The sequence below is a fragment of the Rhodnius prolixus genome, unplaced genomic scaffold (genome assembly GCF_049639745.1).
Source record: "Rhodnius prolixus isolate KJV_2025 unplaced genomic scaffold, Rpr scaffold_5, whole genome shotgun sequence".
Classification (NCBI taxonomy): Eukaryota; Metazoa; Arthropoda; class Insecta; order Hemiptera; family Reduviidae; genus Rhodnius; species Rhodnius prolixus.
Window position 1 is genome coordinate 12,201,932 of NW_027411624.1, and position 12,427 is coordinate 12,214,358.

The window sequence follows — 12,427 nt, forward strand, 5'->3', positions numbered from 1 at the left end:
ATATCGGTTGGCACATGTCCTGCAATTTTTTTCGGAAATTTTGGGCATGAAGCGTGTAGTAGCGAAGTTCGTTCCAAAATTGCTGAATTTTGATCAAAAAAACCGTCGCATGAGCATCGCTCAGGAATTGTTGAATGACATTATCATGTCTCAGTCACCGTATTCACCAGATTTGGCGCCCTGCGGCTTTTTCCTGTTCCCATGATTGAAGAGACCCATGAAAGGACGGAGATTTGCGACGATTGAGGAGATAAAAACCGAATCGCTGAGAGAGCTCAAGGACATACCAAAAAGTGCATATCAGAACTGTTCCGAGGATTGGAAAAAACGCTGGCACATATGTATTATATCTGAGGGGGACTACTTTGAAGGAGACAAAATAAAAATCGATGAATAAATAAATATTTTTTAAGAAAAATGAAAATTCACCTTATTTTTTGAACACACCTCGTATATGTATATAAAAAAATCAAGAGATATGTTAAAGTTACTTTGTATATAGTCAGTAATTTACGCTGATAATAAATCTTATTAAGTCCGATCACCTCAGCACTCTATTCTTCGCAGACGATCAGGCTGTTTTGGCTCCGGGCAAAGAGAACATGGATTTCATGATGAGAAGGTTAAATGAAGATTATCGGGAGTAGGGCATAAATAAAACTGAATGCATGGCTATTGGTGGCATTGATGAAGGGGACCAGGAAATAAATGGACAGACATGTAGGAAAGTGAATAGCAGCTTCAGAGACCTAGGATCATTGCTGGATGTGAAAGAAGGCTGCTTTGATGGAGGTGCGAAACAGAAGTGAACAAACCAAGAACTGTAGAACAATGGCCTAACAAAAGAAAATAAGAAAAGAATTTTCTACTCCACTGTTCAGGGAATTTTAACCTGTGGAGCTGAAATCTGGACTATGACAAAGAGGGTGTGTGGTCGAAGATAGGGAGATGGTCGAGATGAATTTCTGGAGGAAATACAGACGCAAGAGGCTCATTGATAAAGCGAAAAATGAAGAAATTAAAAAAAAAGCAATGAACATAAATGAGCCGGTTGCGGAAAGAATTGTGAACAAAAAGTTAAGATAGTATGAGCATTTGAGACGTATGGCCCCAAATAAATGGACAGAGCGAGTTCGGCAATGAGGTCCCCCTGCAGAACAAGAAGCCTTGGGAGGCGAAGATGGCTGTGGAGAGGACTCCGTCCAGGGGATTGGGACGGTAGGGATTTGTGGAGAGATATGACTGGACGGCAACTCTTGAAGAAGGGAATAACCGGATAAAGTAAGTAACTAAGTATGTATTAGAATCTCTGGAATCTGTACAAGAGTTCGAGATAGCGAAGAACTTAATGAGTAAAAGATACAAGAAGTTGCCTTCAATTGCGATCAATGTCACTTAAATTATTGTTTTAATACACACATATTTAATAATAATCAAAGTTCAAAATGTTTCCATTATTATAAATGTTTATCAAAAAATAAAAAAAATAATATAAAAATAAACACTAGACCACATTGTTGATAAAACTATTGTTGATACGGCAACGGCCTTGACAACCAGCTGCTTTGTTTTAAACAATTTTTTATTATATTTTATATTTAAACGAATTAATATTATTGAATTTATAATACACCGGAAATAGCACTTTGGAGGAACAAATCATTCTCGCACAAAATCCGATTTTTCTGAAAGTAACAAAAAGTTGTTTTTCCAAAATTTAAAGAATAATCTCTTTTGATTTTATCCCTCATTGCGTGGCAAGTTTATTGTATCTCTCACCCCAGTCTCGAATTTTCATACATCATCAGAGGTAGATTACTACTTCCGGTTTAGGAATTTCCACTGTTGAGTAGCCAGATTCTGGGGAAATACTCGAACAAAATATAAAGTTGTGAACTTATTCGTTTTTTATTTTTCTGCCCTAATTCTCACATCAGCCCTTCTGTTTTTGGAATCATAAGTACAGTCATTATCAACACTTCCAAAACATTAACACATCACAAAACGGTGATTAGGAGTGATAAAAAGTGCAGTAGGAGTGTTCACTAAATATGTAAAAGTCCTCTAATAAACTGCAACTAAGCCAGCGCTCATACTCCTAGAATAGTTTTAAACATCTATGAAAAAATCTTTATGAATTTTGCCAAAAAAATACTAAAAAGTTTTTAGAATTTTAATACCAGAAAGTTAGTGCCGCGATTTTTGGTAGGCTGCATAAGGACAGGTTTGAATATATCAGGACGATTGAAAACAAATGACATGAGAACATTTTTGTAAAAGGCGGTACTTCAGGCATATTTTTTTAAAAAAGTTTGGTTACGATACCTTAATTTTTTTGTCAGTTTTATACGCCTATGAATATGGAAGTAAACAAAAGCACATTTTAGGCATTTAATGCTTCTCTTTTACCAGAAACGCAAAAATGCCACACAAAAATCAATTTGGTAAAAACGTGTACAACAGCCCCACGGCACCACAGCTAAAAGAGGCTTATTGTACGAGAGGCACTATTTATATTTTGAGCCTAATAATAAAAAAAAAACCGTAATTTGTCATTGAAAATGACTTTATTGTTTTTCAAAATATTCTCCTTTATGATCTATACACTTCTGCATGCGTTCGAACCACTTGTCAAAGCATTTTTTCCATTCCGCTTGAGGCACCTCCAAAACATGGTTTTTGAATGCATCAACGGCTTCTTCTACCGACGAAAATCGTTGTCCACCTAATTTATTCTTGACGTTCGGAAACAAAAAGAAGTCATTTGGTGCCAAATCAGGACTGTACGGCGGATGACCCGTATTAATTCGATTTTTTGAAATAACAAAACGTTCTGAAGAAGGTTATGGTCAAAAATGTCAAAACTTTCAAGAGGAAACGTCAGATAGTACCTGACAACATTCAGTGTTGCCACAAGGCTCAAATCATAAGTAGTGCCCCTCGTACATTTCCCTTTTTTGGATCTAGTAGACAAAACTTCCCCTACTAAAAAGGCTGAAGTCTTTCCCTACTAGTTCAGTTTAGTCTCAAAGTTCCAAAGGTTTCTTAGCGTAACGCAATCGAACAGCAGGTGAGAGGCTGTTTCCTCCTCATCCTGACAAAATCAGCACAACGGTTCCAAGCTAATTGGCCCCCACCTTGTACAGATGCTTCCTGAACCTACCATACCACTGTGAATAGGCCTGTAATCAGAGTAATCTGATTTCTACAAAGAGCACAGAGTAACTTTGGCTCTTTGTTTACATAGTCAAGGCATCATAGTCTTACTGTGTTTGACCCCAGGGGACACATCACCCAGTTCTCTCCAGAACCTGTCTCTGAGAGAACCACACGAACTGCACCTTTAGTGATTCCCAAGAAATTAATTTGATAAACAGTGGGTCTTCTAGTTTACCTTTAATTTCTGTCAACTTTACCGTTCAATTTTTTTTTCAAATTCCATTGTATTTAATTTAACCACCTTGCAGAAAATAAAAGAAACGATTTTTGTAAAAAATCTCTCCCTTTTTGAGGTGGAAAAAATGGAAGTAAATTTTATAGGAAATATAGTTTAAAGAATGAATAAATAAACGTAACTAGCTTGAAAGATAAGGTTCAGGGACTTGTAGGTAGCCCGCGTTCACTACCTGACTGGATTGCAGACTAAACAAAAGTTCAAGGTCGGTTATGCGAGGGGAAAAAGACTATAGGCTGGTCTGTCAGGTTTTAAAAAGTTACACAGCCAACTAGATTGTGAAAATTGAAAAATATTCTCTACTATATTTTCCTGTCACGATGTATTATGTTCCGGGGCCACCTATATTAACTTTTCCCATTTGTATAAAAGTTTTTTGTTTTTTTTAACAGACATTTAAAGTAATATTAAAAAAGTGCTCCCTTCGGCGATACCTATTCTGAGTTATATTAAAATGAAAACCAAGAAAAATCTGTTGCATCACTCGACAGACTATATCTAACTAATATTCTCAACGTTCCCAAGCAGAAATTTTTCGAAAAAACTCCGAAAGTATTTGAGTGATATTTAATTCTTATCGCTTTATCTACCCATTTCGTCTCTCTGAAATATCCTTAATAGAATTTATGAGTGAAATATTTCACGTAAGAAGTAGCATATTTATGAGTTTAATACGTATATTTGAAAGAATTGTGGGATCTGAAAATCAAATTAAGGAGAATTCTACTCTGTAGTGTTTTTTCTTAATTAAAATAACAGCAATTACACATTTGAGTCTTTTTTTAATTATTTTTAAGGCGCGACAACATCTGACATCATCGGCGCCCGAAGCTTTTTTCCCCGTCTCCGAAGCGTGTGCTTTCAACACAGACAATACTGTACATCACCGAACAATGAGCTGTAAGAAGCTGCTAGCACCGTGTTGGTGAACCTATGTCAGAGGTGATACGCATCGACAAGAGAGAGTGGTTTGAAGAAATTACGTTATATATTGAGAATAAGGATCTGGCAATCTTTCCTCAAATCAATGATCATAAGGTGAGTCATTTAATAAATCTTCTTTTTTTTCTACTATGGTTGCAAATATTTAAAAAAAATTATGAATATTTCTGCAAGTGAAACGGAACCAGAGTTAAGTTACGGTTTCTCCAAATTTTGCCGAGCTCAAAATATACGTTATCACTGTCATAGAAAAAGAACATTTAAAGAGCCAACAGCTTGGATACGGAGCCGGAATTTTTTTAGTAACAATAAGCAACATATCACACATATCAGAGTGGAGACATTACCCAGCGGTAACACTCCAAAAACATTCTAAATTCTACTGACTCTCTTCATCAGAGAGGAGATCACGAGGCCACCTGTCTTTTAAGACTGTCCTAGAAGTGTTGTCTGGAAATGTTCTGGAAGATAGATGTTGTACAAGTGGATTGTGATGTGATTGAGATTTCTGTAACAGGGTTTCAGCAACATGTGCGACGAAAGGAATGTTCAAGTCTGTGTGAATGGTTTGACTGGGTAACGTATAAAGGAGCGCTTACTATAGAGCAAAGAATTTTAGACTACAAAGCCTGGGATCCTTTACAGATTTGAGCGTTTGGTTGAACCCCACACACAGTTCAATGCCAAAAGCCCAGACTGGCTTTAATATACTTATATACAGGGTGTTCAGCATAAGACTACCGTTACTTCGGGAGGCGTTTCTGGGCATCATTTGCAAAAAAAAAAAATTCCATATAAACTATGGCTCGATTCGGCTCCGCTTTATAGATATTTTTAATTTTATGTTTTTTCAAGGTATCACTACTTTTTAGCAAACAGATGCCTATATTTCTCATACTATTAAAGTTACAACAATTTCAATAAGCTCATTAGAAAGAAGGTTAAATTTCCTTTTAAATAAAGCTAATTTGTATTACAAAATAATAATATTAAGTGTTTCACTTTGTGGCCCTTTGGAGGTAAAGGGTTCCAGAATGAAGATGATTGAATTACGAATGAATTTAGGAGAGCACGGTTCACCTAGAACGATTTTAATTGAAAAGTTCACCAACATGAAAAATTTTCCTTTCTCCTTATTATTTGGGTCAAAATTAACCAAAATCCACTGAAAACCAAATCGGTTTACGTTGCGGATTTTTTTTTTTATAAATTTTTTAGGTCAAAAAACGACTTTTTTTTGCATTGTTAAGCCTAATAAGGAAAAACAATACAGTTTTTTGCAAAACCAATGCATGCATTTTGAAGCTGAGGGAATTTCCGACAGATTGATGTATTTTATAAATGCTAAAAATGAAATTTCGACATTCAAAATCAATAAAAAAGACATTTTTGAGCAAAATAAGGCAAAAACAAGGGTTTCTCGCTTACTTAACAAATAAATCATCAGTTTTTTTGTGGAAGGGAATGGGACTTTTCAAAAATGAGAAAAATTCCTGCAAAATACAATATTTATACACTGGGAAAAGGGAAATTTTCCAATTCAAATTCATTTAATGAATCTTTTTGGATTAAAAGAGCCCAAATAATTTTTTATCTCATTGCAGGGCTTAGTAATCCAAAAAATTGCTTAACAATGCAAAAAAAAGCCGTTTTTTGACCTGAAAAATTAAAAAAAAAAAAAAAATCCGCAACGTAAATCGATTTGGCTTTAAGTGGATTTTGGTTAGTTTTGACCCAAATAATAAGGAGAAAGAAAAGTTTTTCAAGTTGGTGAACTTTTCAATTAAAATCGTTCTAGGCGAACCGTGAGAGAGGGACCCTATTTGAAAAAAACACGTTTACAGCCTCAGTAGATATCAAAACGGGTATTCCCGATAAAATCACAAAATCAAAAACAGCACGATTACAAAATACTTTGTCTAATAAACAGAGAACGAGGAAGTAAAAATGATTTAAACAATAATATTTCAATAAATAAAGCTCAATTTTTTGTTTATTTTCGCCGACTTTTACCACTATTATAGCTATCACAAAGAACAATGGCGCCTCTATAAAACGGTAAATTTAAAAAAAACATTATTAATAACCAAAGTAGAAAGTGGTAAGGGTCATCTTACTGCCGGAAATACCACCCACTGCTACCAACAATCTGAATTCAAATAGAAATCTTTTATTTTAGTAAAGACAAACAATGACGCTTCTTTATTGCCGGCCAGTGGTGGTATAACAGTTGGCAGCATTTCTTTTTCACTCACTAACTAAGAAAGAGGAAACCAACAACGAGAGATAGAGAGAGACAGAGCGCAAAGATAATTCTAATAATTGTAGGCAATTGGATACAGTCAGGCGAATGTAATATAAGAACTAGGGGTCAAAGTGCCAAAACTCTTTTGAAATTTTTTTTTGTCATTTCACTTGTAACATCATTGGACAACACCTGACTGGACACATAACATCTGTATCTAATTTTAGAATGACAGTAGGGAAGCAAGTGATGCTTTGCCTTTTAACAACACTCTTAAATACTGCACCATCTAATTTTGAATAAATATTTTATTTAATGTATTCAATTTAAACACTTGAGATCCGTAAGTTAATGAAAAATAAAGCCAAAAATATTAAATCATTTAATGTTGTAATAAAATAATTTAAAAAAAAATCTAGCAATACATCGTCTTTTGAAATAATGTTTAATTAAATAGTGTTAACTTCCTGTCTCAAAACACCAAAAAAAAGTTAATCCTAATCAAAAAATTAACTAATCCAACAATTCACACTTCCGCTTCACTGTACTCTTTCAATTGTCTGAATTCGTTTAGATTTTAAATTTAGCGATTTCCTGTTTTCAAAAAAAAAAAAAGAAAGAAATTTAGAAAAAACTTAAAAAAAAGAAATTTTAGAAAAACTCCCGGAAAAGCGAAAAAGATATTTAGAAAAGTGGTATTCCGGTTTTCCCGAATTCTCTTCAAGCTCCCGTATAATTTAGCAACTCATTTTAAACCTTATACAGGGTGATCCATTTAAAACGCACCAATCGCTATTAACTTTTTAGGAAAGCGGAATTTCGAAAAAAACCCACGAACTATATGTTTTTTTTCGGTCTAGTTTTCAAATTTTCCAACCCCCGATGCTGTATCTTCATTTTTGGCGGAGTTACAGCTAAAAACCGGTTTGGAGTTTCATAAGGACCACTGGTTTTGACAATGATTATGAAAACTACATTAAAAACTGTGAAAAGTGACGTTAACCCCGTTGTGATATCCCTAATATTTGAGAACAAAGTTACTATATTATCTATTCGTGAACGGTTTTCAATAATAATTTTCCTCCAGAAATAAACGTTTAGGGAGGTCCTCTGACTGCAAAAAATGTTATTAGTGACGCAATGTAAAAAAATAATAATAATTGAAGATTTTAAAACGTGTAGTGTAATGTAATGGTTGTGGGTGAGGTCAGGATAAATTTGTTTTATCATCAAATAACGCATCAGAATAATGTACTCCTATGCAAGATTTCTTTACCTATGATTAAGGTAAGAATCATAATCATTGTCAAAACCAGCAGTCCTTATAAAACTCCAATCGGGTTTTTGGCCGTAACTCCGCCAAAAATGAAAATACAGCATCGGGGGTAAAAAATTTGAAAACTAGACCAAAAAAAAACATGTAGTTTACTTCGTGGGTTTTTTCGAAATTCTGCTTTCTTAAAAAGTTATTAGCGATTGGTGCGTTTTAAATGGAACACCCTGTATATTAAGCAAGAATGTGCAGTGTACTGAACTCCTAAAGTCTACATTCTCCAGTGTTACAAATATGAATATATTGGTTTTCGTGACCGTAGATTGTTAAACTTAGGATGGATGATTTGCAAGGAATCGGTCAAATAAAAAACAACTCGTCTCTTTGCCAACGATTCGATAGCCCACGTAAGTTTTCAATAATTATAAAGAATTTATTGTATTTTACTATTTTCTTATTTTTGTATTACTGATTTTTCTATGTTACTGACTCCATAAATTGTTTTGTATTTGTAATATCCAGGCCCTGAAGGGGACAATATATTTGTCGAAACGTTGGCAAAGAGTCGAGTTGTTTTATTTGACCGATTCCTCGCAAATCATCCATCCTAAGTTCTACATACTCCTTTCAACCAGTAAATTATTTTCATGGCATTTATTTTGGACGGGGGGAAATATTTTAAACAAAAGTGATAGAATAAACCTTTTTATTTCAAAGTTTCATTTATCTACGACAATTAGCTTTTTATTTAGCTACACACACACACACATACATATATTTCTATAACCACTCGTTTTTTTAACCAAGGGGACTTCAAAATGCTTATTTCTAGTTTTTTTTTTTTAAAAAAAAAACAAATTAAAATTAGACAAGTTTGCAATAATTTCTTACCTAGACAAAGAAAGTTAGCGGGGCTATGCAAATTATGTTTACATTTACAAATTATGTTAATGACTTTTATCAATGATTATTAGAAGTTGTTAGTTAAGAAATTATTAAAATTAAAAATGTTAAATTATACTTGATTAAGTTAATATTATTTACGGTACACCTAGCATTGACCACAATATTTTTAACTTTTCTTGTAAAGTGGTTCATAATTTTGGATACCCTATTAAGGCATCTAAAATGAATTTAAACTTATACGAGAAAAATAATTAAATAAATAAAAAGAAAAACTTGAAAGATTTATTGTAAATGAAAATTACCTGTACTCTAATTCCACCATTCAAACAGCAAATTTTTAGCCAAAGCAACAATCGACCGTTTGTAAAACAAAAAGGAAGATATTTACAGAAAAAAAAGAGTAAGTTGTATCCAAAAATATGTTTAAAACACTTCAAAACACACTCTTAAATCTGAACTACCAACTTATATTCCATTTATTTAATATAAGTCCAAGATTAATTTTTATATTCACAATCACTTAATAATCTTTTGAAATTGTTCACAATTGGTTAAAGTTAAAAAAAAAAAAAAATAGTTGATAAGAACGACTGAATAAATAAAACCTTATTATTATTTAGCTCTGCGTGAACACGAAGTAAACATATACACAACTGGCACAGCTGTTATTGTTATGGTTGAGGACGGCCCTGCTGGTTATTCTCTTTAACTGCAATTCTTGGTTGTGGTGGGGGAGAGTTTTGTAACCAGTATTGCCAACATTCTGATATAAAAATTCTCACTACGATATTCCCACAAGTTGAAGATAAAATTTGTTGTTAAATCTACGACACTGTATAAGGCCCATACGATTGTTGATTTCATTTTATTTTTTTTGTCTCTCTCATTTTGTAAAAAGAAAGAAAGGAGCAAGCGATGGTGTCAATTTGTTGAAGTCAAGCGCTTAAAGGAAATGTTTATGTTTATATTAAATATCTTATAAAATTCATTAGATTTTGAAGCTAATTAGAACCTTGAGAATTTCGAAACACCAGAATGATTACTTGTCTTACAAGAGTTATGGGAAACACTGTAATCGTGCAGATTTTAGAATCTAAAATTTCACCAGAAATATTCGTTCTTAGTCTCCCTAGATTAGATTAGATTTATTTCAGACTAGCCTATTAAGGTAAAACATCTAACAAGGCCTAATTGTGCCCCTTAGCCATTGGTATCAGAATTTATTCACAAAAAATAGATTTCTGTAAAGCGTACGATGTAAATGTGTTATTGGAAAAGGAGTAGTAAAATTCGTTGTACGTTATTGCCATAATTTTAGGATCTAGAATTCATAATTTTGACTTTAAAGGTTTTCTACGATGTCTCAAAAAAATATATATTACAGGTCATTGGCGTTAGAAGACTTTTTGCCAGTGTAATGCTGGCCAACGCTTTAAACGAACGTTGCAATTTGCAGCTAATACAACCGTAACATAATTCAAAAACTATTTTACAATTCAATTTTCTTTAAAAAAAATAAATTATTAAAATAAAATTTCACTCTAATATTTGTGTACTTCGAGTATAAGGAAGAGAAAACAATTGGAATCAAACTTAAGGCTGGCGATTTTTTTTTAAAGAAATGGTATCATAAGCTAAATGCCTCAATTTGAGGCTCGAAATTCGATTAATCACTTTAAAGATTTTTTTTAGAGACACAAACACTCGCACAAAACAATTGCTAAAATCAAGGACAAAATATTACAAAGAAACACAACTAACAGAAACATTGCTAAGATCATTTTTGTTTACAAGCATTCAATAGGACGCTTGGAGAACATGGCAATTATTATCTCCAGTAAAACTCTTTCTAGCTCTCTGTAATGAAATTTACTCTAAGTAGGCTAATCTTAAGTCCTGTTTGAAGCTACAAAATAACTGCTACATCCCAACCCAGAGTATCAGTTTGTTCTTGGTAAATGAAAAAACTTAAAAAGTACCACCTTGAAAATAATATGTTAAATGTGATGAAATGTTATTCATAGAATACATTTTCAGCCAGCCAGGCAAGAGTCCAGAGCAATGACAATTCAGGTGTGTCCAACAGTTAATTAAGAAAAAAGAGTGGTTATTTCAGGTTGGACACAAATCGAGCTTAAAGAATTATTCCTCCAAAATAATTCTAATTTTTGGTAAGCAAACTGTTATTTGGCCTTTAAATTCTAGGCATAAAGCATAGTTGAACTATTTTCTGTTTGTAACAAATCTCAAAATTGTCCCACTTATAGAAAAAAAAATTATAGGTCTAACTTCTAAACATTTATTGGAGAAAGTAACAATAAGAAGTAAATGCAGTAAAGAAAAACGTTAGTACCACAAACCTGACTAAATAGAGAGGTATATAGGTAAGTACATATTCAGAGAAATTATAAAATAAGTCACTAGAGGTTGCACTACGTCAGGGTTATATGTATCTTAAGTTGTTACGTTACATTTACATATTCCAGGGAATTGAAACCTTCTAGTTGGTGAGGAATAATTCACACTTCAGTTAGCTCTTCTAAGTATGTAATGAATTATAATAATTATTCTAAGTAATGAAATGAAAACATAACATGTGTGTTTATGTAAAAGCGATTTGTTTTCTACTAAGTTGATTTTAATGATTCTCTATTTGCAATTTTGACATGAAATATGTAAACTGTAAAAGAATAAACATCACAAGTATAAACAAAAGCGTACAAATATGTTTCACCAATAGTTTAATGTGAAAATAGTTAGATACTTTAAAAAAAAAAAACAGATTGTAAAAAGTAGTTTTAACCCTGCAATCAAAATTTATTATTTAAAAAAAATCTTACCTTGCTGCTTTTTATTCACTGCCAGAAAATGTATCTCACCAAGAAGTAACAAGAATATCACTGCACTCACATAACACAGCATTATCTCACTAGCCGAACCGATACACACCTAAATGGAAAAAAAAGTATTTGCATTAGAAAACCTGACTAATTGCAAAAAGAAGCACTGATTTTCATAAAATATGGACGACAAAAAAATTCTGTAGGTTTAGTTTTACATATTGCTAATTTCTATTAAAATAAAACAAATTCCATCCACTTTCTTAACTCAATAAAACCAAACAATCTCATTTAATGTAATGATTATAATCATAATAACCAATTATGGTTATCGAAAATATATTCAATAAATTAGTGATAAGTTCCTTTCTTTTTTTTGTACTCCATTTTGGTAGAGCAATCTGTTAGTTCCAATTTCTTTAAGATGTTTCATAATGTAATCCATTATGAATTCTAACAAATTCTATATAATTTTAATTCTTACGTCTTCCTTAATAAATTGCGACATAAATTATTGTATATATCTTCAATTTATCTTAATATTTCTTTTAAATGTACTTACGTAGCAGATAGAACGTTCCCCATGGCTTACCGATGTACATAGACTGATCCAATTAGGGGGAATAAATCTTAAGCAGTTTCTTTATGGTGTTAAACAAAAATAATTCATTATTAACTCATTTAAAATTTATTTCAATAATTAATAATTAATTTTTAATATAACTAATACTTTATTAGTATTATTTCGTAATTTATATTTATTTTTA

At 32.5% G+C, this 12,427-nt stretch overlaps 1 protein-coding gene across 4 annotated transcripts in view; it reads right to left on the reverse strand.

Moving 5' to 3' along the window:
* Oatp30B (Organic anion transporting polypeptide 30B) overlaps positions 1–11,769 on the reverse strand; it is a 235,110-nt gene extending 223,341 nt beyond the window's left edge. For 2 of the 4 annotated variants that reach the window (XM_074135391.1, XM_074135390.1), the window contains exon 1: positions 9,123–9,522. The gene's annotated coding sequence lies outside the window, so the exon portion shown is untranslated. Of the gene's footprint in view, positions 1–9,122; positions 9,523–11,660 lie in introns of those variants that run through there. The other 2 variants (XM_074135386.1, XM_074135385.1) reach the window with 2 other exon arrangements.
* Between the last annotated feature and the right edge of the window lie 658 nt (positions 11,770–12,427).